The 13373-nt window shown below is 46.4% G+C and overlaps 1 long non-coding RNA gene across 1 annotated transcript; it reads left to right on the top strand.

Moving 5' to 3' along the window:
- Nucleotides 1-999: 999 nt before the first annotated feature.
- On the top strand, nt 1000-1885 carry LOC123156004 (uncharacterized). The gene is made up of 3 exons (XR_006477750.1): nt 1000-1113; nt 1217-1279; nt 1663-1885. It is a non-coding gene; the product is annotated as an uncharacterized lncRNA (long non-coding RNA).
- Nucleotides 1886-13373: the final 11488 nt, after the last annotated feature.

Raw genomic sequence — 13373 nt, 5'->3', positions numbered from 1 at the left:
GCACAAAAGCACGGCCCGCACGTCCGGTGTGTGGCAACCCCGCCCGCACTGCCCCGTCCGGGCCAGAAGACCGGCTGCCCGCACGACCCAGCCGATCCACACCTCCGATCCATCCCCTCTCTCGTACGCCGCCATCGTCCCCCACCTCTCGAACCCCGACATCCGTCGCCGGCCATCCCTGGTTGCCATGGCAACCAGGGCAGATCCGTAGGGCGCTCCGACCCCAAACCACACCCTAACCCTTCCCATCCCCAGCCGCCCACTCCAATCCAGCCCTCCAGACACGATCAACTAAAACCAGGTGAAAATTCTCGATCTCGTCCTTCCCTCTCATCCTTAAGGCTGAAAATCTCCCGATCTTGTACTGGGTCCATACTATAGGGGTAGAACACTGCATGGTTCGGTGTATATTCGCAATTGCCAGGCAGAATACACCAGATCTGCCATGTACTACGTTTGAGGTTAACTTAGGTGCCTAGTTTAGGCACTTAAGTAGTTGGGTTTGAAATGGATGAGTAGGAATCCCTAAAAAAGGGCAGGAAGGACGATTTTTTGAATGAAGAGGGTGGGAAAAAATAATTGCCACTTGTGTGTAACGACAGTTGCCGCTTGTGTATGATGACAATTGCCACCTATTTTGACCTGTTGCTTGCCATCCCTATCTTCCATGTGCAAGCAGCAGAAGAATACAATTCTTGTGGATTATTGATGCCTTTTTGATCATCCAGTGATTGAGAACATGTCGGAAAAGAATCGAGACGCGGAAAGGATGAATCGCGAAGGTGGCACTGATGCTTGGGGTTCTCAAAGGCCAGAAACACCGCCTTGGGATGCAGCAGAGTATAGTCAACTCATCTCTGCAGGGCCGTTGCTGCCACTACTAGAACAGTATGCAGGCGTAGGTATGATGCGTGGTAACAAAAAGAAGAGATCAGTTGCCAACTTCGCAACGATGAAGATGACATTCTACTTATGTCCTACACTCCCATTTTTTTGCAGGTTCTTATGACCAAAACACTCTCAGGGGGGCCCCATGGCAAGTTCAGTCACAAGGCGCTAACACTGACATATTTACGGGCAACCAACCTCAACTAGCTAGTATGGCTAATCAAGGTAATGCAAAACCAAAAAAAACACATACTGCTGTGGACGTGAAAAATGGACATGCAAAAAAACTGGCAAGAGGACTCACGAGTTATCACGGGTGAAAATGCAGGGCCTTCATGCAGCACGTGGCATCAGCCAGCACCCATGTACCTGCCATCGACGTCATACACAGGTCAGTCCATAAAAAAGTGAAGTTGCGGATGTTCAATTAGCAGAAGGGGCATAGTTGGCAGCTCCAAATTGCCATGACTGGACTTCTACAATTGCCATGAATTTAAAACTACATTTGCCATCCCTGGACAACTGTTGTTGCCATCAGTGGACACTTGCAGTTGCCATGGAGAAACAACTGCAGTTGCCATGCCAGAGCAACTACAGTTGCCATGTCATCGCAACTGCAGTTGCCATGGAGGAACAACTGCGGTTGCCATGCCGATGCAACTATAGTTGCCATGCCAGTAAAACTGCAGTTGCCACATCAGGGGCGACTGCAGTTGCCGTGCTAGCACAAACTGCAAATTGCCATGAATTGACCAACCACTACTATGCTTACAGCGTATTACGCTGGTGGTGACACGGCAAACGTCCCGTGGCAAGCTTCACAAATTGCAGGTGGAGCACGACATTTTGGTGTCACAGACCACACAAGATGGCCAAATGCAGCACAACAAGGTAAGGAAAAAAATTGAACCACAAAAAACATCACTACATTTGTTGTTTGTAGTTTTTTGTAGGCAAAACAATAGTTGCCATGTTTGTTGAACAGTACCTGCCATGACTGGACAGCTACAGCTGCCACACATGTCCACACGCAGTCTCACGGCTTGCTGTTTGAAAAAATGTCGTGCCAAATCAATCGAAGATGGTGTGATCCGTTGTGATACACATCTTATTCAACCAAAAAACCTTACTCTCGTGCTTGTTTTTTCTATTACAGAACCTACAACTACAGTGAATAGCGGTGCGGGGACATCTACTGCGGGGAGCTCTGAGCGCACGGAAGACGCGTTCCACCAGCCAGCAGACTGTCATGCCGCAAACAATTTCGAGTCAGAGTCGGGAATGGCAATCATTCCAGCAATGCCGACGAGCACCCCTTTGAACACAAGCACTAGCAACACTTGAGTAGATGGAACTGCCGCCGATACTGAAGCGAATGATGAAACTGACGACGACGCACAAGAGGATGAAGATGGTGGACAATCCGAGATCGTGGTACCTCAGCCACCATACATTGGGCAGAGATTTGGATCGTTCGCAGAAGCAAAGGAATACTACCAGGCATACGCAAAGTTCCATGGATTTGCGGTCAACACCGAGTACCATAGGAAAATTAAGAAAACTAATGAGTGCAGCAGAGGTGAGATGAGGTGCCACAAGGCACGGAGGAACAAGAAGGGGAAAGGTGTTGCGCCTGTCATTCCGGAACGAAAGAGAGGGATCATTCTCAAGACGGGGTGCCCTGTCCGGTGTAAGCTAAACGTAGATGGAGCAACATGGGTGGTCAATGAGTATTTTGATGAGCACAACCAGAAACTCATAAAGAAGTTCGACCTGGTGAAATTTCTGACCGCCCACAGAGGGTTCACCCCCATCGAAAGGAAATTCGTAAAGCTGCTACATGATTGTAACGTCGGTCCATCAAGAATGGTATAGATACTATCTCTCATCCACAGCAAAAAGGGGACTCTGAGTAGCATGCCGTACATACCAGCTGACATCACAAACCTACAGGCCAAGTACCGTAGAGAGAGCAAGTTGGCAGACATAGAGGCCACAATAGCCTACTTCGATGCGAAAGCAAAGGAAGATCCAGATTTCTTCTACAGGATAAGGTTGGACGATGAGGACCGTGTCAGGAACATGTATTGGGTGGATGGTGCTGCAAGGAGAGCCTACAAACATTTCCGAGATTGCATTTCATTCGACGCGACGTACCTCACCAATATGTACAAGATGCCATGCGCTCCGTTCATAGGAATAAATAACCACAATCAGTCGTTGCAGTTCGGATGCGGCCTCGTCCGGAACGAAGACACAGATGGGTACGCTTGGCTGTTCAAGACCTTCTTGGAGTGCATGGATGGACTTGCTCCGATGAACATAATAACGGACCAAGATTTCAGCATGCGTGCAGGCATAGAGGAGGTCTTTCCGTTGGCAGTGCACAGGCACTGCAGGTGGCACATTATAAAGAAGGCTGAGGAGACGCTAGGACCGTTCTTTGCCGACCGTCCAGAGCTGCACAAGGCATTCGAGCTATGCGTGGACCACAGCTTGACGGTGGAGGAGTTTGAAAGGAGCTGGATGGCCATGACTGAAACACATCAAGTCCAGGACAACGAGACTCTTGTTAGCCTGTGGGAGAAGCGAATGTACTGGGTGCCGGCCTACTTCATGCAGTGCTTCTTCCCCTTTCTGCAGACTACGCAGCACAGCGAGGGGTTCAATGCTGTTTTAAAGCGGTACGTCAGCCCTGGCAACTCATTGCTACAGTTTGCCAAGCAGTACACAGCTTTGCAACAAAAAATTCTGGGATCTGAGCTACAGCAAGAAGCGACCACAGCCCTAAAGCAGCCAAAATTGCTAACGTATTTACCGATGGAGAGGCAAATGAGCAAGATATACACCAACAAGATCTTTAACAAGTAAGTCAGTTGCATTACAGTCTTATTTGCATAAAAAGCACCAAGTCAGTAGGGGCCTTATAGAGTGCAATGCAGTTGCCATGACATGCAGCTGACATGTTTAATGAAATACTGTTTGCCATGCTTACTCAGATGCAGTTGCCATGTTAAAATGAAAATTTTGTTTTGGCATACTTGCTCGGGTGCATTTCCCTTGTTGAATGAAGTGCAGTTGCCATGTTTTATGCGCTGTGCTTCTATTGGAGCATGTTGGCATGCAAATGCCAATGTCAAAAAATGCTAAAAAAAATGTTATATTGGCGACACATATGCTGAAATGCAGTTGCCATGTTTAATGAAATGCATCTGCCCTTTTTTTTGAAATGCAATTGACATGTTTACTCAGCTGTAAATGCCATGTTTAATAAAAAATGCAGTTGCCATGTTTTATGCAATGTGCTTCTGTTGGGGAATGTTGGTGTGGAAATGACGATATCCAGTTGAAAATGTACTGCAATTGCCATGTCTGTTGTACTGCAATTGCCATGTATGTTGTAATGCATTTGCCATGTGTAGTGTACTGCATTTGCCATGTTCAACGTAATATATTTGCCATGTTCAATGAACTATGTTTGCCATGTTCAAACAAAATGTATTTCTATTTCCATGACAACATAAGGGTGTACAAGAAAAAGATCGCACGAAAGTTTAACAGAAAACACACAAAACTTGCAGATTCCAGGAAGAAATAAAGCGTGCCAGCATGTTCACGGCTTTCCGGGTGGACGAACATACGTTCAAGGTGTGTTCTATTTTGGGCATGTCAGATTCAGAACCTGAAGACGCGGACAAAGGAAGGAACTACTTCGTCAGAGCCTCGATAGGCGAAGGCGAGTACTACTGCCAATGCTGCAAATTCGAACGGGACGGCATTGTGTGCTGTCACATACTAAAAGTCATGGACATGAACGCTGTGACACGCATGCCCCGCCATTTCATAAGGAGGCGATGGACTTGGGACGCTGACGACGCGTTGGCGCCGCAGACAACACACGCAGTTCTGGCTGTGCATGACGAGAGACCTGAGTCAACCATGGAAGCCGTGAGGCACGTTGTGCTGACAAAGAACTATGCTGAGCTAATTGATGAAGCGTGCAAGAGTGATGACACAGCGAGAGTCGCAGAAAAACACAGGAAGGCACTGAAAAGAGAGCTTGATGAGATCAAAAAAAGGAAAGCCGAGGAAGCCTTACACCGGTTCCCCCGCACATCAAGTGTGCCTTCATCCACGGGGCCATCGTCTGAAAACTCGGAGATAGGATCTGGAACAGCAAGCACACAAACCCAGGTCAGGAACCCACCCCGTTCCATCACAAAGGGTCGTCCGAGAGAGATAAGGTACAAGTCGGGACTGGAGATTCAAGCAAAACACAAGAAAACGAAGAAAGGGGCGGGCAATCCATGAGCAAAAATTGGGGCGCTGTGACATGGTCCATGTGGACATTTTGTTTTGTTCCCCTATACGATGGGATTTTTTTAATTGGGAGAATGACTCTTGAGGGGGGACAGAAGTAGAAGGAAAATTCATTGAATGGATAAATGCATTTGCCATGTTATGGGTACTTAATCTGCCATGTTATGTGTAGTTAATCTGCCATGCTATTTTATACCAAATATGCCATGCTATTTTATACTAGATAAGCCATGCTATTTTATACTAAATATGCCATGCTACTTTATACTAAATATGCCATGTTAGTTGTACTGGATCTGCCATGTTAGTTGTACTGGATTTTCCATGTAAGTTGTACTAGATCTGCCATGTTATTTATGATGTATCTGCCATGTTAGCTGTACTGAAAATTTCCGGATGCTTTTTGTAATGACTCTGCATGGCATATATCCCCATGACAAATACGATGCGGTTTAGAATCACATAATGTGTTGTGTGCAATGTATGGGAAAACAAGTTGGAAAAAAAGCGTAAACGTGCATAAACCGCAGCAAAGATTATGGCTACATGATAAACCTACCCAATGCTAGCCGGTGCAATTAGCGATGAAAAAGAACAAGCAAAACAGCCAAAAATGAAAAAATGACGATGGCTTTCACTAACCATGTCTGTTGAACTACATTTGCCATCTTTTTTTTGAAAACATCGCAGACGCATTCGAAATAGCAAAAAACAATGCTAGAAACGAAACCACTGTCGTAATGATAAACATAAAAACAGATTTGATGTAACACCTAAAATAGGTTCACGTCCACACATGTATTACAGAAAACACTAAAAATGTCGCTAACACGCCACCATTACATAGTAGGCTACACGAGGTTGCAGTCATAACGTAGCACACAAAACATAGTTTTCGACAAAGAACAGAGAGATAGTACCTTACATTCCTCAACAACAGAATGTAAGGTGTGCGTCTGGTGTGTAACGCCACGTGATCACTTGTACTTCTTGATGACTTGCTTGACAGCTTCCTCCACGAACTCGCGTGCTCCGGACCGCTTGTTGAAATCTTCATTCGTCAGCCAGTTCCATGTGCAGATTTTTCGGAGCTCAACGACCGTTGCATCTGTGATAGCGGGGACAATTCTGCCTTCCCACTTTGCAAAGTATTCCAGCGCATGAAAGCCACAGTCCGTCCTGCACGAGGAAAAAGAGTTCAGGTGAACACGCAAAATGGACAGCTACAGCCAAGATGGACTTCAGTTCAGATGTGTCAACAAAAAGAGGGGGTGGATTGATGTAAAAATGGCACATGAAGGAGCGGGTTAAAAGAAATTACGTGTTCCCTTGCTTCACAGTCGCCACATACTCAGTCGGGAAATGCCTGATCTGTACCTTTGAATGTTCGTAGTGACGGTTCCAAGTCTCTTTGAGGTTCTTGATGAAGAATTCGGCATGCGTAGTAAGGTCTGCATCAGCTTCCGAACGGATTGAATCAAGCACCTCGATACGTTGGTTCTTCAGGTCAAGACAGACCGCATAGTGGTGACCACACTTGTCGTGTCGGTCGTGTGGTGCAAGCTCCTGGAACATGGGGAACATGACCTGCATTTAAAAAAGTGAAGAAATGAGATACAAAGTTCACATGAAAGAACAACAGAGGGACAAAAAAATTAGAATCACATAGAATGTTTGATTATGGGTGGGAGTAGTTGAAAGAAAGTTGCCGTCCATTGTATGAACAAAATGAGCCATGTATTTTACTATCAAGTTGCCACATAGTTTGCATGGGGATACAAAAAATCAAGAAGTCAGTGTGCACAGCAACTGTTGCCACATGAAAACTTCTGCCACACAAACACAAGTACAGGTTCTGGCAAAAAACCACGCCATGTGAAAAAACGGTGCAGACAGGAAAGGAGTACTCACATATTTATTCAGTGTGAGCTTGAAGTCACCGTGTTATGCAAAATTGTTCCTCAGGATTTTGTGGTGGAAGTCACCATCACATATTTTGCAGGTCACACTGTAATGCATGATTATCTTGTCAGTGCATACATCGGTGTGATTGTTGATGTAGTCGATCCCGCATGCAACTACATTCGTCGACATTTTTCCGTTTGGCCTCACGGACTCGGCAAGATCACCCAGGTCGACGTACGTCGCTCCGCACTGAATGACTTTCGTTCTGTCCAAACATGAGTTGTATGAAAACGATATAGCATGGAAGAATCATGCCTACTAAGTAAAAAAATATATGAAAGAACTAAAACGTAAGCGGACCATTTATAAAAAGTACGAAGTAGATAAATGGTAAAAAAGAGCAAGCAAGATGAGAGATTATGGGGTATGGTAATTTACGCTTTCAGCTCCTTCATGTGCTTGCCGTTGGTCCTCGCATTTCCAAAACGCTTGACGATATCGTACAGCTGGGTCTGTTCCTTAGTGGCCCTGAATTCGGGCTCGTAGTCTTCCGCGGGGGGTGGGTGAACTACCCTCTGCTGCCTCACAGGACCAGGGGTGACACTCCTAATGGTATCCTCAGATACCGTATCTGCAGGCACATTGAAACTTGATTGCCCTTGCCCTCGTGAGGAACTCCTCTGCAATGCTGTCTCCTCGATCATGCGGTAAACTTCATCAAGTGACGGTGAAATCTCCTCAGGGGTGGCTGCAATGAATATAAAAAAAAGTGGGTTAGGATACATATAAAATCCAAAAACAGATGGATTGTGAGGAGGTAAAGGTCCATGATGTGATATGTAGGTAGAAAAAGTGGGGCAGTTGCCATGGGTGGTCCAACTACAGTCGCTATGACATAGCAAATACAATTTCCATGTAGTTGCACTGTAGTTGCCACCTAGTTGTACTGTAGGTACCATGTCACAGCAACTGCAGTTGCCATGTTGTGTCGGCTCCACTTGCCATGTGAATGCCGTATGAAAAAATGCAGCATGGTAGAAAAAATGCAGGTGGCATGATGTGGCAAATCCAGTTGCCATGTGTACTGAACTGTATTTGCCATGTGACAGCAACTACAGTTGCCATGTTGAAATAACTTCAGTTGCCACGTGCTTGCCTAAATGTCAAACGCAGCATGGCAGCAAGAAAAAAACATAGGTGACATGGTGCATCAAATCCAGTTGCCATGTCGTCACATGGCAGTTGCCGTCACAAGTGAGGACCCCCAAAGAATGTGATTGGGACAAAAGTCAAACTACAAACATGTATACAAGAAAATCGTAAGTGCGTGATGAGTGTACCTTGCACAATTGGCTCTGCGAACTTGACAGCCTTCCTGCCCTCGACCATTGGCTACGCCATCATTGCGGGCATGCCTCCTGGGAAAGCAAAGGCAACTGTTATAGGATTGTGCACCACCGGTTGATCTTGACTGACGCCGAGGCTGAAGCTCGGTGGGGTAAAGGCCATTGGGTGCCTCTCATTCCTACTGGCCGGACCACGAACGACTTTCGGGGCAGAATCCAAGGGTGAAAGATCGACAAACATATCTGAATCGGCCGCTACAAAATGATCGGCCTTATTTGTAGGGCGGGGCATGTTGTCAGCGGTCTCAGCCGCAGCTTTCATGACAATCTTCTTGTTTGGACTGTAGGGGACACCGACATTGACTGGGAGCCTGGAAGTGCGCAGATTTATGCTGGGGATTTCCGCTGCGGGTGAAGGCGCAGTCTGCTCCGGGCGTTCCTCTGCGTCACTCGTGCCCGGCTTGACACCTGCATCAGTTGTGCTCCGGTCTTGCGGTTTCTCCATCACATTGATTTTTGCAGGTGGCGGGAACAGTGTGGACGCAGGAACATAACCAGATTCGTCTCTCCTGCTCCTAGCTACAGCCGGAGCGTTGGGTATGTCTGTTGATTGCTTGCGGGGGCTACGACGCCTAGGTGGAAGACCAGCACGCGGAACGGTCGCCTTAGCAGTATCTCCACCGACAGGAGCTGGAGCTGTTATGCCAGGATTCTCATCTGCAGATGGCATATCCTTGTGAAGTGCCGCCTCAGCCGCTTCTGTCATGGACACAGGTGAGACACCAGGCACGCGCTTAGAATCAGTGTCAGATGAGCGGGAATCTTCCTTGCCTAGGTTGGTCTCGGGAGCATCCACTTCGACGCTTGCTGATGGGGTGGCATGGCTCACAGCAACATCCTTCATTGCCAGAAGAGTTGGCAATATTTCAGCTGTCCTGGCGGATACCGACTCGTCACTCCCCGATGTATGGATGCCTGTTGTTCTAGCCTGCACATCTGCAGCCGGCGGAGATGGTCGGCCACTTGCATCAGAGTTAGTGGGAGCAGTTGACGGTGCAGCAGCAGTATTGTCGCCTGGCGCCTCATGTACATCTGAGTTGCCACCTGTTGACAACTTTGAATGCAGGCGTTCGAGTGGGTCTCTACTGATATGCTTGGCCCCGCGCGTAGTAGTCTTCTTCACCCTGCAAAGGAAAAAAAGCACGTGAAAAATGGTATGAAAAAAATGGACAAAATAATATGTTTGCAATGATAGAAGCATTAAAAAACTAAAAACAAGTGGAAAAAATTGGTAGTTGCCATGTAAGGGGGTCATGAGTTGCCATGTGCCATAGTTAGCAGTTGCCATACAGCAGCCGTTATCAAAGTTAGGCAAATTGAAAGGAATGATAGAAATGTCTGATCTGTGAGGAATGCAATTTCAAAATTAGGTGGGGGATGAACTCTCAGAAGAAAATGGTAAAAAAAAGATGACAGTTGCCATTAGGTACAGAAATAGTTGCCATTTGGCCTAGATGCCAGTTGCCATGTAAAGATAATAGGAGTTGCCATACATTTAAAAAATGAAGGAAGAAATCATTTGGAAAAACAGCAGTTGCCTCGTGGGGGATGATAACAGAAGAACATGTGACAAAGCAGACCAGTTGCATTGAAAAATCAAGAAAAAAACCGCTATCTCAAATGAAAAGCACATGGAGAAACCTACTTCTTGACTGCCTTCCTCAGGTCAGGCAACACGACAGGATCCCCGGTGTTGGTCGTCGTCGTACGAGCAGAAGACCTGGTGGAAGGGATGTCACCGGCAATGGGGGCACCTTTGTTCAAGCGAGCAGAAACACGGGTTGGCGTTTCTTTGTAGCTGCTCATCCACCAGCGGTCGGCTCACTGCACGCAACAGATGGAAGGAAAAAAGAAGGTGGCAATTGTCAGACAACAAACTAATTGCCGCGCTTGACAAAAAACAAGTGCAAAAGAAATGGATGAGATTGTTCCAAAGAAAAGATACACAGCAGAAAACTAAAATTGAGAGTCGAACCTCTTCCTGGCAGCTACGGGATCGATCCTAGACCTCTTGCCAGCAGAACCCTGCCCAACATCCTCTGGAGCCCTCCCCCTCCTTGATGGCAAAACCCCCTCGCCTCTCGCAGTCGTATGTTCTTTCACTTTCTCCGGTGGGTGGGCACCTGTTGCATCCTTGCCCTTGTTGCCGCATGTGCGAACTTCAGCGTGTTCATCGTCATCGGTGTCATCGTCGTCGTCCTTGCTGAGGCCAGCGTCTCCATCCACATCATCCTGTGTGTCACCGTGCTCTTGGGAGTTGTTCTAGTCATACCGGCCACGGCAACCGGTTGGCCGATGTGTATGTTCTGGGACAAATGAAGTGAACTGCCTCGCAACCGCATCGCTGTCAGAGGCACTGAGGGACGTCCACCCCTCAACCAACTTCCCGAGCAGGCCGGTCATTCCGGATGCAAACTGCCCAATTAGATGCTCCACTGGTGCCCTCGCCTGTGCACGAAAACAAGAAGCATCAACAAAACAACACCCGTACTGCATTTGCTTCCGCGACATCAACATGTAATCCACGGTAAACCATAGATGTGGACATTTTGATTACCTCAGAAGGGCAAGACGGAGCTGAGTGCACGTCCATCCACTTTTCAAATTTTTGAGGCCCCCTAAACACGCTATAGTCTATAGCATGCTTGGCCATCAGCTATGAAAAACAAAAAAAGAAATTGTAAGCATGCCTTATAAACCACGGACGGTTGCGTCATGTCAAATTTGTAAGCATGCCGTGTGAAAAAGACATAAACAAAAACTAACCTGTAGTTTTCCATATGTGCCATCAGTTGCCCTGTCTGCGGCAAGCACAGCCTTGACAGCGCTGATGGTCCACGCAGAAACAGCAAACTTGTGAGTAGGCGGCGGGCCTCCTATCCCGGTGAAATCCACGGTGGACAGATCAAGAGAGTCGACATACATGAGCTGATTTAAAACAATTTTGCAAAGAAAAGAAAATATCAGTTGCCATCGTGGTTAATTTGTAGTTCAGAAAAAAAAAGAGCAGGATAATGTATGATCCAACGATAATATGTATGTGTTAGTTGCCATCAAAGTGTGATGGCAGTTGTCATCCTACTGTGATAGCAGTTGCCATGCTAATATGAAGGTAGTTGCCACATTGTCAGTATGACAGTTGCCACGTTGTCATTATGGCAGTTGCCACATTGTCACTATGGCAGTTGCCATCTTGTTATGACCAGATTGTCATGCATGAAATAAAAGTACGTTATAAACAAAGAGTTCACACAGAGATCTGGTGAAAATAAATACCATCAAGTGCAGACGACAACCCTTCTGGTACATCTTGTTTTTGAAAGCATCGTGGAGAAAGTCGGCAATAAACTTACACCAGTTCATACTCTTCACGTTTTTCAGATTCGCCTGCACCACACAAAATTTCAGGGCAAAAAAGTTTGCCACGTCAGAAATCAAAACGGAAGAAACGCAACGAAAACACCGGCAGTAGCAAGCATGGATCATTCACCAGGATGGGGAAACATTTGTTGCTTGGGCGAAGAGAAGTGGTCGGCGCGAAAACAGCTGAGATGAGGTACATGAGTAGCTTCATCTTGAAAACTTCTCCGTGCGTCGTCATGTCCTGCAGAGAATCTGCCAGTACAGACGTGTTCGGCATTGCCTCCAACCCAGGAAACAAACGGGCGAACAGCTCTTCCTCGATCTCATTATTAACCTCGTACGGGACTTTGATATGTCCCCGAGGCACACCCAAAGTGCAGAACACGAATTCCTCATTCAATGGAAGTCTTCCCCGTCCCGGGATCACGAATTCCCTGGAGGCGGGATCGTATATCTCACCAAGCCAGTCGCATACCGGGTTGACAAGATTCGTACACCGGACATCCATCAGAACCTGCATACCCATCTCAGCAGCAGCTCCCTTTTGATCGTCAGTGAATTTGTCAATCAACACGGTCAGACGTTCCTGGGAGGCTCTGTTGCGAATACGTTTCTTCTTCTGCAAAAAACAAACACAAAAGTGTTGAGCTGTTGCCATGTTTTTGCAATATTATGAAAATTTAGTTCATGATGGACGACTATAAAAAAGATCTAGCTGCCAACAAATAACATAAATCAGGAGGAGGGGGCGGGTGTGCGGACAGTTACCTCATCGCCCTCTTTTCTCCATCCAGTTGCCTGGTTACGTTGAGGTGGATCCATGAAATCGTCATCATCACTTTGATGATCGCCACGAGTCATTCTGCTGATGTAGGAACAGACCAAATTGTTAATGGCGAAAATGTAAAATGCAATGGGTAAGCAGTTGCCACCTAACAGAAAAATATTAACTATTTGAATGCAAATGTGGTTGCCATACTATGCAGCCAGTTTGCCACACTGTCATATCTGTATTGTGGCAACAAACATTGTGTTCACATACTGTATTGCAACATGATTATACAAAATCCAAAGTGGCAAACACGCCAACTCGATGTGCACATTAGTTTCGTCCAGTGCTACCGATTGTGGCAACTATCAAAGTTTGGAAACTGTCGCAAATAATTCAGAAAAAAAACAAGTCTCACAAATGAAAAAGAATGTTTGAGGTTACTATTATGTAAATTCAGTAAAAAATCAGTTTGCCTTGTTCAAGAGCGTGTATGTGGCAACTATCTCATTCATTCAGTAAATTTTAGTTGCCCCCCTTGTGTGTGAGCTTGAACACATTTGTGGCAACTATGACAGTCAGTTTCAGAAAATATGTTGCCGCAGAAGAGAACACATTTGTGGCAACTGCCACATTTGTTCATGTAGTTTAGTTGCCACACACCTGTTCACGTTCGGTCATACTGCCATAGTTGCCACATTCAGAAAGCATATTTTTTCTGG

This window comes from Triticum aestivum, chromosome 7B (assembly GCF_018294505.1).
Source record: "Triticum aestivum cultivar Chinese Spring chromosome 7B, IWGSC CS RefSeq v2.1, whole genome shotgun sequence".
Taxonomy (NCBI): domain Eukaryota; kingdom Viridiplantae; phylum Streptophyta; class Magnoliopsida; order Poales; family Poaceae; genus Triticum; species Triticum aestivum.
Note: the sequence above shows the minus strand (reverse complement) of the source record. Positions and strands in the feature narration are given on the sequence as shown.